The sequence below is a fragment of the Dasypus novemcinctus genome, chromosome 19 (assembly GCF_030445035.2).
Source record: "Dasypus novemcinctus isolate mDasNov1 chromosome 19, mDasNov1.1.hap2, whole genome shotgun sequence".
Lineage (NCBI taxonomy): Eukaryota > Metazoa > Chordata > Mammalia > Cingulata > Dasypodidae > Dasypus > Dasypus novemcinctus.
Genome location: NC_080691.1, coordinates 76,513,413 through 76,528,995, shown reverse-complemented (window position 1 = coordinate 76,528,995; position 15,583 = coordinate 76,513,413). Strand labels below are relative to the sequence as shown.

The window sequence follows — 15,583 nt, the reverse complement described above, 5'->3', positions numbered from 1 at the left end:
CCTGTAAGCTGAGGAGCCGCACACCTAGGTACACTGCACACCCATGAAGAAACGGAAACCCTTGTAATTATTTTGCTTCAGTTTGTGAAAATTCATCCACACACACACCAAACTGCCTGCCCAAAGATCAAGTAAACAAACCACTATATGATGCATTTAGGAGGCAGTGAAGAACACAATGATACCTGTAATTTCTGAGTTCAAATCCCAGCTTAACCACCCACTAGTCATGTGATCTTCTGTGCCTCAATTTCCTCATCCGTAAAATAACAACAGTAGGGAAAGCATACACTAAATGATGGCTATTATTACTATTGTTTTGTTCAAAAAATCTTGTCCAACCAGTAGCTTAAACTAACTCTTTTCCACACACACACACACACACAAATGCATTCTTATTCTTTGATATAACTACAGTAGATATTCTCCCAACTTAGAAATAGATATGGGTTTAACTTTTTAAAGACATGCAGATCCACTGATTAGTTTTCATATTCCAGGTTAATTTTTCTATCAAATAACATCCTATTTAAAGTATCAATTTAACTTTTAAATAATTAGGAAGCAAAGTATCATTAATTTAAATACATATTCATGATTTGAGGGTGACATTTTCACCAAATTTCTTTAGAGACAGAATATTAATTAACAACAGGACTATTCTAATAGTCACTATACACCAATTAAGTACTTCAGAAGCTAGGTGCTATTTTTACATGTAACACCATCCTTTAAATCCTTTGATGGAGGTACAGGCTTTTTTTTACAGAAAAATCTCAGACATGAGGTGGTTTATTAAATGGTTCTGAAAGCTGATGGCTAGCACCCATCTGAGATTTTTATCACAAAATCATACAAAACTATATTTCTCAAACTTTAATGTGCATGGGAATCACCTGGGGAACTTTGTTAAAATGTCTACAATTCAGGTCTGGGGTGAGGCATTTCTACCAAGCTCTCCGAATTTGGTGAGCCTGATGATATATGGAACACATTTTGATAGTAAGCATCAATAGGTTGTAATAGGCCACAAGTGAGACACACAAAAATCTTTTTAAAAACTCAAATTTTTTAAATGTCATATTTTTCTAAAAAATCATATGATTAGAATTAGAAATATCCATATTTCTTGATGGGATTCTGAGCTTTCAAATACCTTAAGACCATTTTATACCAACTTCTGTTTTCTTTTTCAGTTTAAAATCATAATACAATTTCATGGCATTTTCTGGGGGCAGGGGGTGGGCAGAGGGTGTCCTCTAAAGTCCCTGGGTTATATCAAGGCTGAAAAGCTAGGTACATGGAAAACATTGCCTGTTGCCATACCCTTCAAGCAGTTCTCTTCTCATACCCATACAAAAATTCTTACTTTTAAAATTTTAGAGATTGGACAACTGGCAGATTCAGGCTAGATCTTAGGGACTGGGCCCAAAAGTTCTTCATGAAAAGTAAAGCTCTACAACAAAATAGTACCTTACCAAAAGGCAAGAATAAAAACCATTGCCTTCCATCCCTGATCTTGGGTGACAAACTCCCAACAATGAGCTGATAACATTTTTGTACAAACTATTGTATTTCAATATTTTGCATGACAAGCTGGTTAAACTTTACCAACGCTGAGTTCTATTTACTTTTTAAGAGGCCACAAGCTTAACAAAGCAAGTTTACTGAAGTCCCTGTATTCCACCTGGGCCCCTCTCTCCCACTCTTTTTGCTAACAGCAACACCTAACTACCAAACCAGTACAGATCTGAGATCATTCTAGCTTACTAGAAAAGGACAGTTTAAAATTCTATAGAGGGATAATCTGCTTCATTTGTCCTTCCTTAGAGTCCTTCAAAACAACTCTCCAGGCATCAGCAGAACAAGTCTTTCATCCGGGAAAGAGATAAAACAGTCTATGCTTCTGTGAATTACAAACACAGAGACCTTTATTTAGAGTTTGACATATATTATTCCCAAGGAATGTTCATCTGAGCACTCATGTAAGCACAGGATGACAATGCTTGGAAGGAACAAAGGCACATACATTGCAGCTGGGTGCGCATGGCTTCTCTGGCTGTGGAGTTTTGTTGCTGGGCATCAGAGCTGGAGCATGCCGTGTCCACCACAGAGCAAAGCAACTATCCAGAGAAGCCTGTTACAAAACCACAAGACAGGGCAGAGCTGAAAGGCCCTGTGAAATGAGCTCTACTATGGACAAGTCCAACAGAAAATTCTGTTTCTGTTACTTCCACCACTGGCTGCCCTCCCGGAGTGATTTAACTCTGGGTACCACTTGGGCAGTGCCAGCCACTGTGCTGGAGCAGTGGGCTTAAGGAAGCCTGTTTTATCTTTAGGCTAATTAGAGGAAACAGAACTCTGCAGTATAAACTGGAGACTTTGTGGGCAAACTGGGCTCCCTCACTGCATCTACGCTACATTATTCAATTTCACAAATATTTGTTGGGTGTCTACCATACCCCACACTTTTCTATGTACTGGGTAGAAAACAAGACCCAGTCCACAGGGATGGATGCAGAGACAGAGACAGACAAGGACCATGTGGGGATGTGGGATCAGGTGGAAATTGTGTGGACCCAAAACCAGGCCACAAGTTGCTAAGATCCTTAGTGCCCCAGTGACAGCATGAGACTGCACAAGGCCTCGTGCATCAGCAAACACAAATATGAGACGAGTCCTCAGTTGGCAAAGCTGGGGGTGGATAGGCAGGCCCAGGGACAGGTGTTCAGGAGGTAGCACACACCTGAGTCTTGGGGAAGGGGGCAGGCAGGTCCAGCCCGTGCGGAGTCCCAGCAAAGGCAGGAGGGTTCCGGAGACCCTGAGAGAAAGAAGGGATGTGGGAGCTGGGGCCCGGCCCCACGCGGCGGGTACTCGGCAGAGGCCGGCACGGCTCCGAAACTTGGAGCGGGACGGAAAAGTGCCCGGTTATCCTCCCGCCCAGCATCGGGAGCCCTGCCTGGAACCTAACACTTAGGCGACCTTGAGGTGGCCGAGCACGCTGCGCAGGTAGATGGGGTCACCATGCAGGCCGGTCAGTCCAGGACGCAGGCTCACCGGCTCAGGGGTGTGGGCTGGGAAGGACCGTGACGCCCGAGATCACGGAAGTGCTGGAGGACCCGCCTTCGAGGCCGTCCAGCCCTCCGGCCCTCTAGCGCAGCGTCCTACCGCCAGGAGAGGGCGGGCTCAGCAGGGTCGGCCTCACCGCCACTTCCTGACTTAGTTGCAGGCGCCGCCTCCTTGCGCCCCTGTGCCCTCGGGCTGGGCTCCCACCTCGGCAGGGAGGGAAGGAGACTGGAGTGGAAGGGAGCGGGCGGGGCGGGCAGGGAGGAGTGGGAGCCGGTGCCCACCAGCTCGCCGCTCCACAGCTCAGCGCCTGGGAGGTGGCGGGGCCGCGCAGGAAAGCCACAGAGGTGAGAATTTCGAACACCGTCCCTCAGGCCCCGCCCTCACCTGCACCTCGCGCAGGGGCAGAGTAGGTTCCCCCCCCCCCCCCCCCCCCCCCCGCTGGTGGTCCCCGAAGTGCTGGCGGGACCTGGAAAGAATGGGGGCAGACGTGGGGGGGGGGGGGAGCTCGAGGTGGACCTAGGGGACATGGAATTGGTTGCTCAAGCTTCTGCCTGGCTTTTTCTCTGGAGCCTGAAAGAGACGGGATAACATCTGGGCTCCTTTACTGGGCGCTTTGCAAAAAAAACCACCTCTGAGTAAGAGCCAGTGCAGGAGTGGGGCAGGGATGACATGTAGGGATGCGAGTGGGTCACTTAGTTCAGGGTCTGCACTGACAGACACACTGTCAATATTTGTGAATAATGTCCAAAGTTCCATTATCTGCCCACTGACCAAGGAGTGGCGCTGGCTACACAGTGATCCTCGTTGATTAATGTTAGTTTTTCCTTTTAGCTAAAAAAACTTTTGTCATCTGTCTAAGCATCAAGTCAGGTTAAACAAAGATTTTGCACTGGAGGACATTAATTAGGGACCAATTTGCAATTCAATGTGAAGGCTAATTTTAAGCTCACTAAACATTGATTTTCTAAAATAATTGCTTTGGTGTTAAGCCCTTACACAACTCAAAGCCAAGTTTCCCAAACTTTAGGCACTGAGCAAGACACTTTAAGAAGACATTATTATTATTATTCCCCTTTTACAGGAGAGGGGATAAAGGCTCCAAAGCAGAAGTGGCTTGCCTAAGGTTGATGCCTGGGCTATGGGTGGGAGGCTGTTCATCTCTTTGTAGATAACCTGAGCTATATGTGTCCTGAGCTGTGCATGTGGGACAGTGAGAAGCTGCAGTCCTACCCTTGGTAACCATGGCAACAACTCCAGTCCCAGAAAAACAATTTATCAATGCAAACTCTATAAAATTTAAATATTCAGGGAAAACGCAAACCAAATGTGCTAAAAAGCTTACATGGAATGTATGAAGTCCATGCTAAAAGCTTACATGGAATGTATAAGGTCCATGCTAAGAGCTTACCTAGAATGTAAAAGATATCTGATAATTCAAGCTTATTGAGTACTGAAACAGAAAAACCATTTGTCCCTTCCTCTATATAAAAAGAACTCGAAAATCTTGTTCGAGGCTCGGTTTTGAATGAGAAGCTCAAGCCTGGCCTGTCATAAATAAATCCTTTTTCCTTCCCAAAAATTATTTCTGAGTCCTAGCCTTTCTGTATGCAAATAATTGAACCTCTCTCGACTTCTACAACATTTTTGGGTGCTCTCCGGGATTTGCAAATGAAGGCCAGAGAAGGTAACGTTTTGCTACCCCTTCCAGATCCCTGAGGATGCCAGGGGGGACTCAGGTAAACCCCAAGACTGGGTGCTTCTGGATTAAATTTAATCCAGAAAAGATGTGAACTCCACCAGAGTCCTCCTGACAAAGATCAGGGGCAACAGAAGATCTGAAAAGAATTCTGGAAACAATAAAAGTACTCCAAACACATGAAAAGGTAAAACTCCCCTGGAGAGCATGTGTCAGGAAAACCCTACCTTTAATTGCTAGGCAGGGAGCCTGATCACTTCCCAGGAGACCCCATTACCTCCAGGAATTCAGGGAGAAGCCACCTCCTCCAGGTCAGGAAGAGAGAAAAAAAAAGGTTAAAAAGCCTAGTGTTGGGTTTGGCGAACTGTGTTCTTAGCATCTAGTTCTGGTCTTGTCTCCACTGAGGTAGTGAAGGCTTGATTATAATAGGAAAGGATGTTTATAGGTTCGAGTCCCAATGTCCTGAAAATTGGTCTGGATTTTGAAAAACTTGGTTACGGGAAAATGAATCAGCTTTCATTAAGCTTGGTCTGGGTGTAAAGTTAAACAGTGAAAAGGTCCAGCCAGAATCTTTTGTTATGGTGCTGAATTGCAGATGAATTTGCTTTATAGACAGCAAGCGTAAGCAGGAGATCCTGTTCTGATGTTATGTTATAGACCAGCGATATTGACCAGACTCAGACTTTGAATAAAATTCCAGTTGAGAGCTTTATTAGCCGCGCGGCGACTGTCTCACCCTACGCAGAGGGGAGAGCAGCCCCGAGTCTCAGGGAAGGGGTGCTTTTATAGCTTTAAGAAGGGGTGCGTTTACTAATAAGTGAGCAAGCAAGCAGGCACAGAAGTGGAACATTGCGGTTAGCTGAAGATAATGTATCTATGTCTTTTTCTTTTCAAAAGGCTTCTTCTTGTAAGCAGTCCCATATTATTTATTGGCACTCTCCTTACAGGCTGCCCTGTTATTTATTAGTACTCTCTTTACAGACTGTCCTAAGTTATTTGTTAGCACTCTCTTTACAGACCGTCTTAAGTCATTTATTTATTTGAAGGCACTTGCAATTCCCACCTCCCAATGTAGTTCTATTCCTATTTTCCCAATGTGGCCTTACCTTACAGTCAATGTTAAGTGTTCTCTCTTTCTAAAGTTTGTAATGGTTGCAGGGGCAGCTGTGTCAGGAAAATAGAAATTGTAAGTCAGATTAATAAGTTTTGTGCTTCTGACTATGCTCAAATGCTGGTGTTGAATTGCGTAATTATGTAAGGTGGTAAATTTGGTTAAGCTGGAACCCTCCCTTGCCATTGGCAAAGGAGTGAAATGATTATAGTTACAAGGCAAAACCGTGGAGTGTGAATGTTTTGCGCATGCTCTGCTGTCTTGTCTCTGAGTCTGTTCCATTTGTTGGACCTCAGGGGGTTGTCTGTGTCTGTACCATGCATCCAAGTTTATTAAAACTGGCCCTAGTCAGGGTGGCTGGTGAAGTCATTAACTTAAATCATAGCCCTGACAGGGCAGGGGGTCCCCAGGAAAGGTGCCGAGTTTAAAAGTTCTTTCAAGCCATTTCAGCAGCCTGGAACTTGCAACCGTCACCGTCTCTCCCCTCCTTCCTTTAGGAGGATGCACAGAAAAAGAAAAAAAAATAACAGAAAGCCTGGGAAAGAGGAGAGTGGCTTGCCCCCTTCCAGTGAGTCCATGCCTTCTATTCATGTCACATTCCTATTTAATAGCTATGCACCCAACTGCCTGGAAGGTGGGAGGTGAAGGGGTGGGTCAAGCAATACCAGAATAAATGCAATAAAGTTCCCTCCCTAAAGCATCAAAGGCCAAAATAAATTTGCATTCTATGTAGAAATGCTTTGAAATGTCTTAAAGCTGTAAACTTGTCTAAAGTTAGGAGGCTATTGCCTGAAAACAATAAACCTCAAACTTCTCAGTTTAAACTCATCTGTGCCTATAAAAGGTGTAAATAGTAATTGGAATGTGTTTGGCTTTTGTCAGCTTGCTTGTGCCTTAAAAACAAAACAAAACATGGTAACAGTTATCTTAAAATGAGTCTTTAAATGCCAATACTGTCTTACTGGTAAATTAAATGCACAACCCGCAGATACAATTTGTTCAGTTACTAGAAAAAAACAGGAAAACTTCACAGGCTTGTTACTAATAAGGTTCTTACAACTTAATTAATAAAGGTATCCAATTCATCTTAAAGTAAAACATACTAAAAATTGTAACTAAAAATTAAAATCATTGTATAAATACACACACACACACACACATATATGTTAATAGCTAAGGCTATTACAACGGAGTAAATGTAGCCTAGATTTCAGCTGTTACAATGGTAATATTAAATTGATTTGCCTCTGTTTGTAGATACTTCGGGTTTATTTAGTGCTTATTGTAATAGTGGTGGTTATTACTCAAACTTATTCTATAGTTATTTCATAACTAATTTCACCCCTGGTCTTCAACTATTTGATGGTATTTATAAACTGCATTTGCTGTAATTCGTAAAAATAAATAATTTTAATTTAAAAAAAAATGGATGTCTCATGATGATGGGAGAGAGTGTTGCTGTGGGGGGAGTGGGGGGTGGGGGCGGTGGGGTTGATTGGGACCTCATATTTTTTGAATGTAATTCGTAAAAATAAATAATTTTAATTAAAAAAAATAAAATAAAATAAACTGCATTTGCTTATGATTCCTGGAAATCTGGCCCACCCCTTAACAATTCAACTTAATAATTAAACTTTAAAAACTTATAGTTAAATTAGAAAAAAGGGAGTTTATGCATATCACTTTTGTGCCATTCTAAATATTTTTTATTTTCTCATTTCCTCTTTACCCTTTTAAAGGAAAAACTGTCTTTTTCCTTGACCTTTAAAATTATATAAATTAGTTCTGATTGGCCATTTCCTCCAGAAATCAGAAATAACTGTTGCCAGGTTTTCCAAGAGTAAATAATACTCTTCTCAGTGTACCAGGCCTTACTAACCAACCGCATTGTTCAAGCTGTCTCAGAGAAAAAATTAATAAAAGCTACCCAGTTATCTTTCCAGTTTAAACAGAAGCCCAAATGCTTGCCAGGTTCCCTCCAAATAGCAATTTTTGTCAGGCATTGCCACCACCTCCCCCCCACCCCCAACCCCATTGCTGGCATTAGTGCCCAGTACATAGTAAGCACTGAGTAAATAAATTCATGTGTTTAAAACCTCACGGGAAAATTACTATAAAGCATTTCCTCTAATTGTTGTATTAACTCATTCATATGTGTGTATGTATGTATATGTATACCATCTATACTAATGTAATGTTACTTGTCATATTAGGGGTTTATGGCTGTGCGCACCAGTGGTCACACTGCAGATATAAAATGTTATAGCCCTTGATCATATATATATATATATTTTACTTCATGTTTGTGACTCTTTAATTATAAACAGAAAAGTAAAAAGAGGTTTTAAATAACAAATTGGTGTTTCTTTCTCAAACTATTCATGTCTGCCTATTTCCTCAATTTATTAAAATTATATATGCAGTTATATAAGTTACATATATATACATATTTCCAAAATCCAAATTAAACTAGGTGGTGTAAAAGGTCATGTAAAATCTAAATATACAGAACTGTTAAAAAGCTATGAAATCCTCATTAAGTTATAATTAAAACAAGTTAAATAATTGCATTATATAAAAGTTAGTATGCTTTTGAAATTATTCAGTTTTTAAATTATCAAAAATAAAAGATTTTGCACCCCTGTAAAAAGGAAAACAACATTCTTTATAAATAATAACAATTTCAACTTGTTTGGCTTCAGTATTATCTCTCAGGTTTATAAAATACCAGGTTAATAAGTTAACATTGTATCTCTTAGGTTTTATAAATACCAGGTTAATAGATTAGCATTGTATGTGTTGAATCTTTAAAATAATGGGAACTGTAAGCTCGTGTTTAATGAAATTAAATTAAGTGTAAAGCTGCTCTGTCATGTGGGGATGTGTAGGGTAGATACCATTGATTGCTAATTGTAATCTGGAGTAAATTTGCCAGTCTATAATTGTGGTCAGTTGTAAAAAGTTTGTAAAAACATCTTTTGAACTGAAACATTTAAGTGGTTCTAGTTTCAGAAGCCATTGTTAACTAAAACCTGAATTGGTATTGATGGCAAAAAGTAACTTTGTGGTAATAAAACCTGTCTGAAAGTCACTGCAAAATGCATATTTAAGAAAATGGTAATGTTGTAGAATTTGAGAGAGGTTCAATTATTTGCTATAGAAAAGCCAGGACTCAGGAATGATTTTGAGAAGGAAAAATGGTTTATTGATGGCCGGCCGGACTCAGGAGCTTTCTGTTGCAAACCTGAGCCCCCAACAAGATTTTCCAGTTTCTTTTATACAGAGAGGAAAGGTTAAATGGTCCTTTTGTTTCAGTTCTCAATAGGCTTGAATTAGCATATATATCTTCCACATCTTAGGTAAGCTTTTAGCATGGACTTCATACATTCTAGATAAGCTTTTAGCCCATTTGGTTTGCATTTCCCCTGAATATTCAAAGTCTATAGTGTTTGCATTGATAAACTGTTTCCTGGGACTGGAGTCGTTGCCATGGTCACCAAGGGCAGGACTGCAGTCTCTTACAGTCTCACACCCACAAGTCACAGACAGCTTAGGTTATCTCTGAAGAGACAGAGCCTCCCACCCATAGCCCACATCAATGTAAGGTTACTTTGATTCCATTAGAAAGCTTCCATTTTCATTTTAACAATGAAAAATAGTTTTTTTCCCTCTATTACTAAAGTAAAATACCTACTAATATCTTCATGGTAAAATTGTAGAAGTAAGCAGAGTCATTTGATATGTAACACATTGCATTGGAAATGTTTAAAAGGTATAAAATAGGGAAATGGACTTGGCCCAGTGGTTAGGGCGTCCGTCTACCACATGGGAGGTCCGTGGTTCAAACCCCGGGCCTCCTTGACCCGTATGGAGCTAGCCCATGCGCAGTGCTGATGCACGCAAGGAGTGCTGTGCCACACAGGGGTGCCCCCCGCGTAGGGGAGCCCCACGCACAAGGAGTGCACCCATAAGGAGAGCCGCCCAGTGTGAAAGAAAGTGCAGCCTGCCCAAGAGTGGTGCCACCCACATTTCCCGTGCTGCTGAGGACAACAGAAGCGGACAAAGAAACAAGACGCAGCAAAAAGACACAGAGAACAGACAACCAGGGGAGGGCAGGGGAGGGGAATTAAATAAATAAATAAATATTTAAAAAAAATAAAAATAAAAGGTATAAAATATTGAGAGATAAACTTCAACATTGTCAAACTCTCTTGTGCGTCCAAACTAGGCCTTGAATATATTGCTGGTTGCCTCTCCATAGGAGTTATTGGCTAGGCTAGTCACTAACCTGCCAAATAATAAAAGTATTTACTACATCAGTCCTCTGGTTGTGCTCCTGAAGTCGCTTAAAACTACTTTGCAGTTTCAACCTCCTGCAGCAGCCAATGATGGCTTGGTACAGCCAAATGTACAATGGATATCACCTCCAGACTGGCACTGTTCCATAGTGCCAGAGAGCACTACGCACCAGGCCAGTGAAATACTGGAAACCCTCTCTAGGATCAATGATGCTGCAACTTGCTCACTCTATAAAGAACATGCTAAGTGGAGCCATAATTACCAGGATACTGTAAGTAAAACTTAAACACAATTGGCATTATGGCCTGCTCCCTTGGAGAGGTAACATGTAAGGTATTGCAGACCTGAAACTTAAAACTATTAATTGCAACTCAGAATCCTTATACATTAAGTAATACATTAATATTAAGTGCTGTATCTTTATCCTGTTCTAAATATGCCTAATAATTATAATGTTATCTTTTCTATTCTAAATCATGTACAAAAGTACATTAGACATGTTAAATTCCTGGTAAACTTCATTTTCTAAATAGTTAATAAACATGTCTATAAAATAAAATAGCCATCTTAGCTAAAACAATAGGGCCACCAGTGGCTTACAGGTAACTGGTTAATTAATGCCAGGCTCAGCTACCCTACTACTCTACTGTACTTTACTGTGTAGCGAAATGAGCTTGCTTGCTAGTGATGGGTCACCTATTTTTTTAATTAGTTTTTTTATAAGATTTATTTATTTATTTCTCTCCCCTCCCCCCCCCCCCCCCCCCCGCCCAGTTGTCTGTTCTCTGTGTCTATTTGCTGCGTATTCCTTGCCCGCTTCTGTTGTCAGTGGCACGGGAATCTGTGTTTCTTTTTTTGTTGTTGCGTCATCTTGTTGTGTCAGCTCTCCACGTGTGTGGTGCCATTCTTGGGCAGGCTGAACTTTCTTTCACACTGGGCAGCTCTCCTTATGAGGCGCACTCCTTGTGTGGGGGCCTCCCCTGTGCGGGGATACCCCTGCGTGACATGGCACTCCTTGCTCGCATCAGCACTGCACGTGGGCCAGCTCCATACAGGTCAAGGAGACCAGGGGTTTGAATCACGGACCTCCCATGTGGTAGAAAGCCCTAACCACTGGGCCAAGTCCGTTTCCCTGGGTCACCTATTGAACAGTCAAAATTACCAGGATTGTATGATTAAAACCAAAATATAAAAAACTTTATTCTGTAGTTCTATTCACTTCCACAGCTAAAAACTAAGAGAATTTCCAACTTGGTACATTAATCCTGAATGAAACCAACCGCCCAAAAGGTGCCAGTTCACCCGAAGCACCTGATGAAGCACATGAGTGCCAATCATTAAACAGCCAGCATCTTCAAAACAAAGCTAAGTACCTAATACTGTTGTCTATTGCAATTTCTCTCTGAAAATAAATAATATATATATATATATATATATATATATATATATAGTGTTCCCCACCAACTTTTAAAAGGGGTGCCGTCTTTACAGGCACCTAACCTTGTCTACCTCTGTAATCCAATGTCCTCTTTTAAAAGCAGGTATTCCAAAATTCTAATTGAAGTTTCTTTCAGAATGAACATCTTGTCAGCCATATGAAAACATCATCCAGCTTCATACAGAATGCCAGATCCATCTTCCTCCAGTCAAAATAAAATAACAAAGATTTTACACCTTCTTAGGTAAGGACTACAACCCATGGCCAACAGAAAGTAGTTACAGAAATGAGATCCTCTCCCTTCAGCACCCCTTTAAGATTAAAGGTGTAAACTGTCTAAGGGTAAAATGAAATTAATAGATGGATCTGGAGCCTGGCAAAAAAATCCACATAAACACCAATAACCCCATGATGACTGCTAAGGGGAACCCACCCCCAGGATTCTACTGCCCAGGACATGAACTTCTAAAAATAGGGTAAGCCAGATGCTACCCAGGAATTTTGTCTTTAGGTCCTCAGTGAAAAATTAACAAGTGAAGTAATCAATCAAAACTACAAACAGCCACCCACCTCATAACTCCAACAATAATTATGCAAAAGCTTAGCAAGTTAAGCTGGCATAAAGGGGGGGAAATGATGTGCGCTATGGGTGGCAGGCTATTCATCTCTTCATAGATAACCTGAGCTATATGTGTACTGAGCTGTGCATGTGCGACAGTGAGAAGCTGCTGCCCTGCCCTTGGTAACCATGGCAACAACTCCAGTCCCAGAAAAACAATTTATCATTGCAAACTCTATAAAATTTAAATATTCAGGGAAAATGCAAACCAAATGTGCTACAAGCTTACACAGAATATATGAAGTCCATGCTAAAAGCTTACCTATAATGTAAAAGATATATATTAATTCAAGCTTACTGAGTACTGAAACAAAAAAAAAAACCATTTGTCCCTTCCTCTGTATAAAAATAACTCAAAAATCTTGTTTGAGGCTCAGATTTTGAATGAGAAGTTCCAAGCCCAGCTGGTTGTAAATAAATCCTTTTTTCCTTCCCCAAAATTATTTCTGAGTCCTGGCCTTTCTATAAGCAAAAATTGAACCTCTCAACTTCTACAACACGGTTATATGAATTGGTGGTTCTTAATACATATGTTCCACCCTTTTTCACTATATGATGTTGTCTAATATATAATTCAGATGGACTTGTGAATTACAAGCTGAGATGTGGTAAATATCATAACACAAAGGAGTTTTCAATTTAAAGGGCTTCTCACCATTTCCTTACCAAAGATGGGAAATATAATGATGTTAATACATTGACTAACAAATATTTATTGTGCACTTACCATGTGCTAAGCAATATACTAGGAACTGAGGACATGCTGCAAGTTAAAAGTTGACTAGCTGGATGGTGGCTCCGGCCTCTGCTCCCTCTCCAAACTCTGGTGAAATGACAGGTAAAGGGATTTTTTTTAAGGGCATAAACCTTCTAGGGACACAGGACAGGAAAGGAGACAATGGTGACAAAATGTTGGAAGCTGGAAAGCAATTGCAAATGGTAAATGACTAAGCAGATCTAAGAAGGCTAAACTCTAAACTTCAGTGGGAGAGGATGAAATGCAATCCAAGTTATATCACAGAATAAAAGACTTAGAAATTGGCAGCACCAAGTATGTCTAGAATTGGGGGTGAAGGCAGGAGTCTAAAAAACAAAGGGATTGATGGAAAGTTTGTTCAAGAAGCAATTGGCTCCCATATATGGGAACCTCATATTTTTTAATATAACATTTTTTATGATCTATGTATCTTAAAAAAAAAAATTAAAATAATGACGGGGTGGGAGGTGAGGAGTAGGATTTATGTGAACCTCTTATGCTTTTTAATGTAACATTTTGTGTGATCTATTAACTTTAAGAAAAGATATTAAATTTTTTTTAAAGAAGCAATTGGATCCCTGGTACCCTCCCACACTGCAGGCCAATCTACCACCGTCCTAGCAGATAACTGAAGTTTTATTCTCTGCAGAAGGTAAAAAGGAGTCTAGTAGCTTGTTATCAGTAGGCACAGGGAGAGTAGGGGAAGACTACTGAAAATACGGGTGGATTAAATGAAAGTTTGCCTACTAATATTGAGACCTCAGACTTCTTTTCCTGGAATTTGGTGGCCCAGACCACCTAGGCAGGGGACCCTTCCCTGGGGAATGTGAGTAGCCTAAGGGGAAAGACCTAAAGATCCTGACAATTGAATGTCCTCAAGGTAGAGTCCACCTAGTGCACCCTACACTGAATCCCACAGTTCAGAAAACTCTCCCACAAATGGAGAACTTTCAGTGAGCTTGTTAGGGACCCAGTTTGAAATATCCCTAGAGGCAATGTTCAATATGAAGACTAAGTCACCTGAAACATTCAATACTTTAAAACACTTTCCTATAATAAAATTTTAAATGAGAATTTTAAGCTATTCATCAGATATTTTAATAAACAACATTTAAAAGTGATACAACAGAGATATTTATTAGTCACTGCTTTATTCTTTCAGTTTCACAACAGATATAAAAACTTTTTGCTTTGTTTAATGATGTGCAAATAGATTTTTTGATCCACAAAATTTTCTCTCCAGTGCCTCAACATCTCTACAGCTGTGACATCTTGGCATTCACTGAACCTTGATAAATAGGGACCAGTGCTGTGAATGGAAACATCTGAGGGACAGAGATCAGAGAGATGCAGCCCCAATCTTCCCAGTAGTCCCTCCCATGAGTCTGGAAACCTGAACCAACCCCACCCCCACCAGTCCTCCTTCCCCTGCTATGTTCTTTTCATGTAGGGCTGCAGATGCCACTTAGCTGGAAAAGATACTTAATAATTCTTTTAAAAAATAAAAAGCAATTCACTAGCACAAGGGGGAAAGGGGCAAAAGGCAATAATGTAACACTGGTAGCCTTGACCACATAAAATTTACAACATTTCACACATTCCTTGCTAATAACTCTATACATACATCAAATAATTAAATGGTTAATAGCAATGCTGGTGAAAAAAACCTGTAATTCTTTGTTTGAATGAATGCAATATAAAGCAAGAATAAAAGCACTCAGACCCTTGTATACAAAAGCAAAGGATATGAACAGAAAAAGTCATAGAAGCATTTGGCAAACACGGACACAAATACATTCATCCTCATCAGAAATAATTTATAGGAAAGCTCTTTGTAACCTATATGTATTATATGAAACTTCAAACCAAGGCAACATAAGAGGTGCTTTCTCACCAAAGTCAGCTTCCATGTGTTGAAGCAAGGTGGCAAGGGATAACCTGACTGGTATCTCCTTCCACTCCAGGCTTCCTTTCTCAGGCCCAGCTCCACTTTCTTCCCAGTTTCAGCTAGAAGGTGGCATATGGCTTGTCTCTTAGGGCTTCCTATATTAATCTCAGCTGTTCAGCTCTCTTCCCAAATTCAGCTTTAAACTATCAGGCAAATGACTGATCACTCCCAGAGGCTTCAGCTGTTTTAGTCTTCTGCTTTCTGTCACCTGGCAGGATCAAAAATGGCAGTCTCTTGTTGTGGTTGTCTGAGTGTCTGGTTTATGAGAACCAACAAGAACTGGACCCAACCTGATTCCCACCTCACTGACATAGCCCAATAAAAAACCTTACATCAAGCTTAACAGATAATTGAATCAAGCCCCTCAGCTGAATTTAATGCAAACAAAGGCTATCATACCCAAAGGAATAGATTCATTTACAAACAATATTACTTTTTTTGGGTTTCAAACTGCCACAGCATATAACACCTTTTAAATAAGTTTTTCCTCTGAATAGACATCTAGAGAGAGTGTGCCACAAAGAGTATGTCTCCTGAACTATTTTGTAAGGTAATATTGATGTCTCTTTTTCTGAATCTTTCTCATCAATACAGTAACATGGTTAAGTATAATGCACCTTATAAATAAGAGATGTCCACGCTTAAC

The 15,583-nt window shown here is 40.6% G+C and overlaps 1 long non-coding RNA gene across 1 annotated transcript; it reads right to left on the bottom strand.

Annotated features, from left to right (window-relative positions):
* Positions 1-1,934: 1,934 nt before the first annotated feature.
* LOC111765500 (uncharacterized) lies at positions 1,935-3,064 on the bottom strand. Its single transcript, XR_002797817.3, has 3 exons — positions 2,983-3,064; positions 2,747-2,821; positions 1,935-2,137 (listed from the first exon to the last, which is right to left on the bottom strand). It is a non-coding gene; the product is annotated as an uncharacterized lncRNA (long non-coding RNA).
* Positions 3,065-15,583: the final 12,519 nt, after the last annotated feature.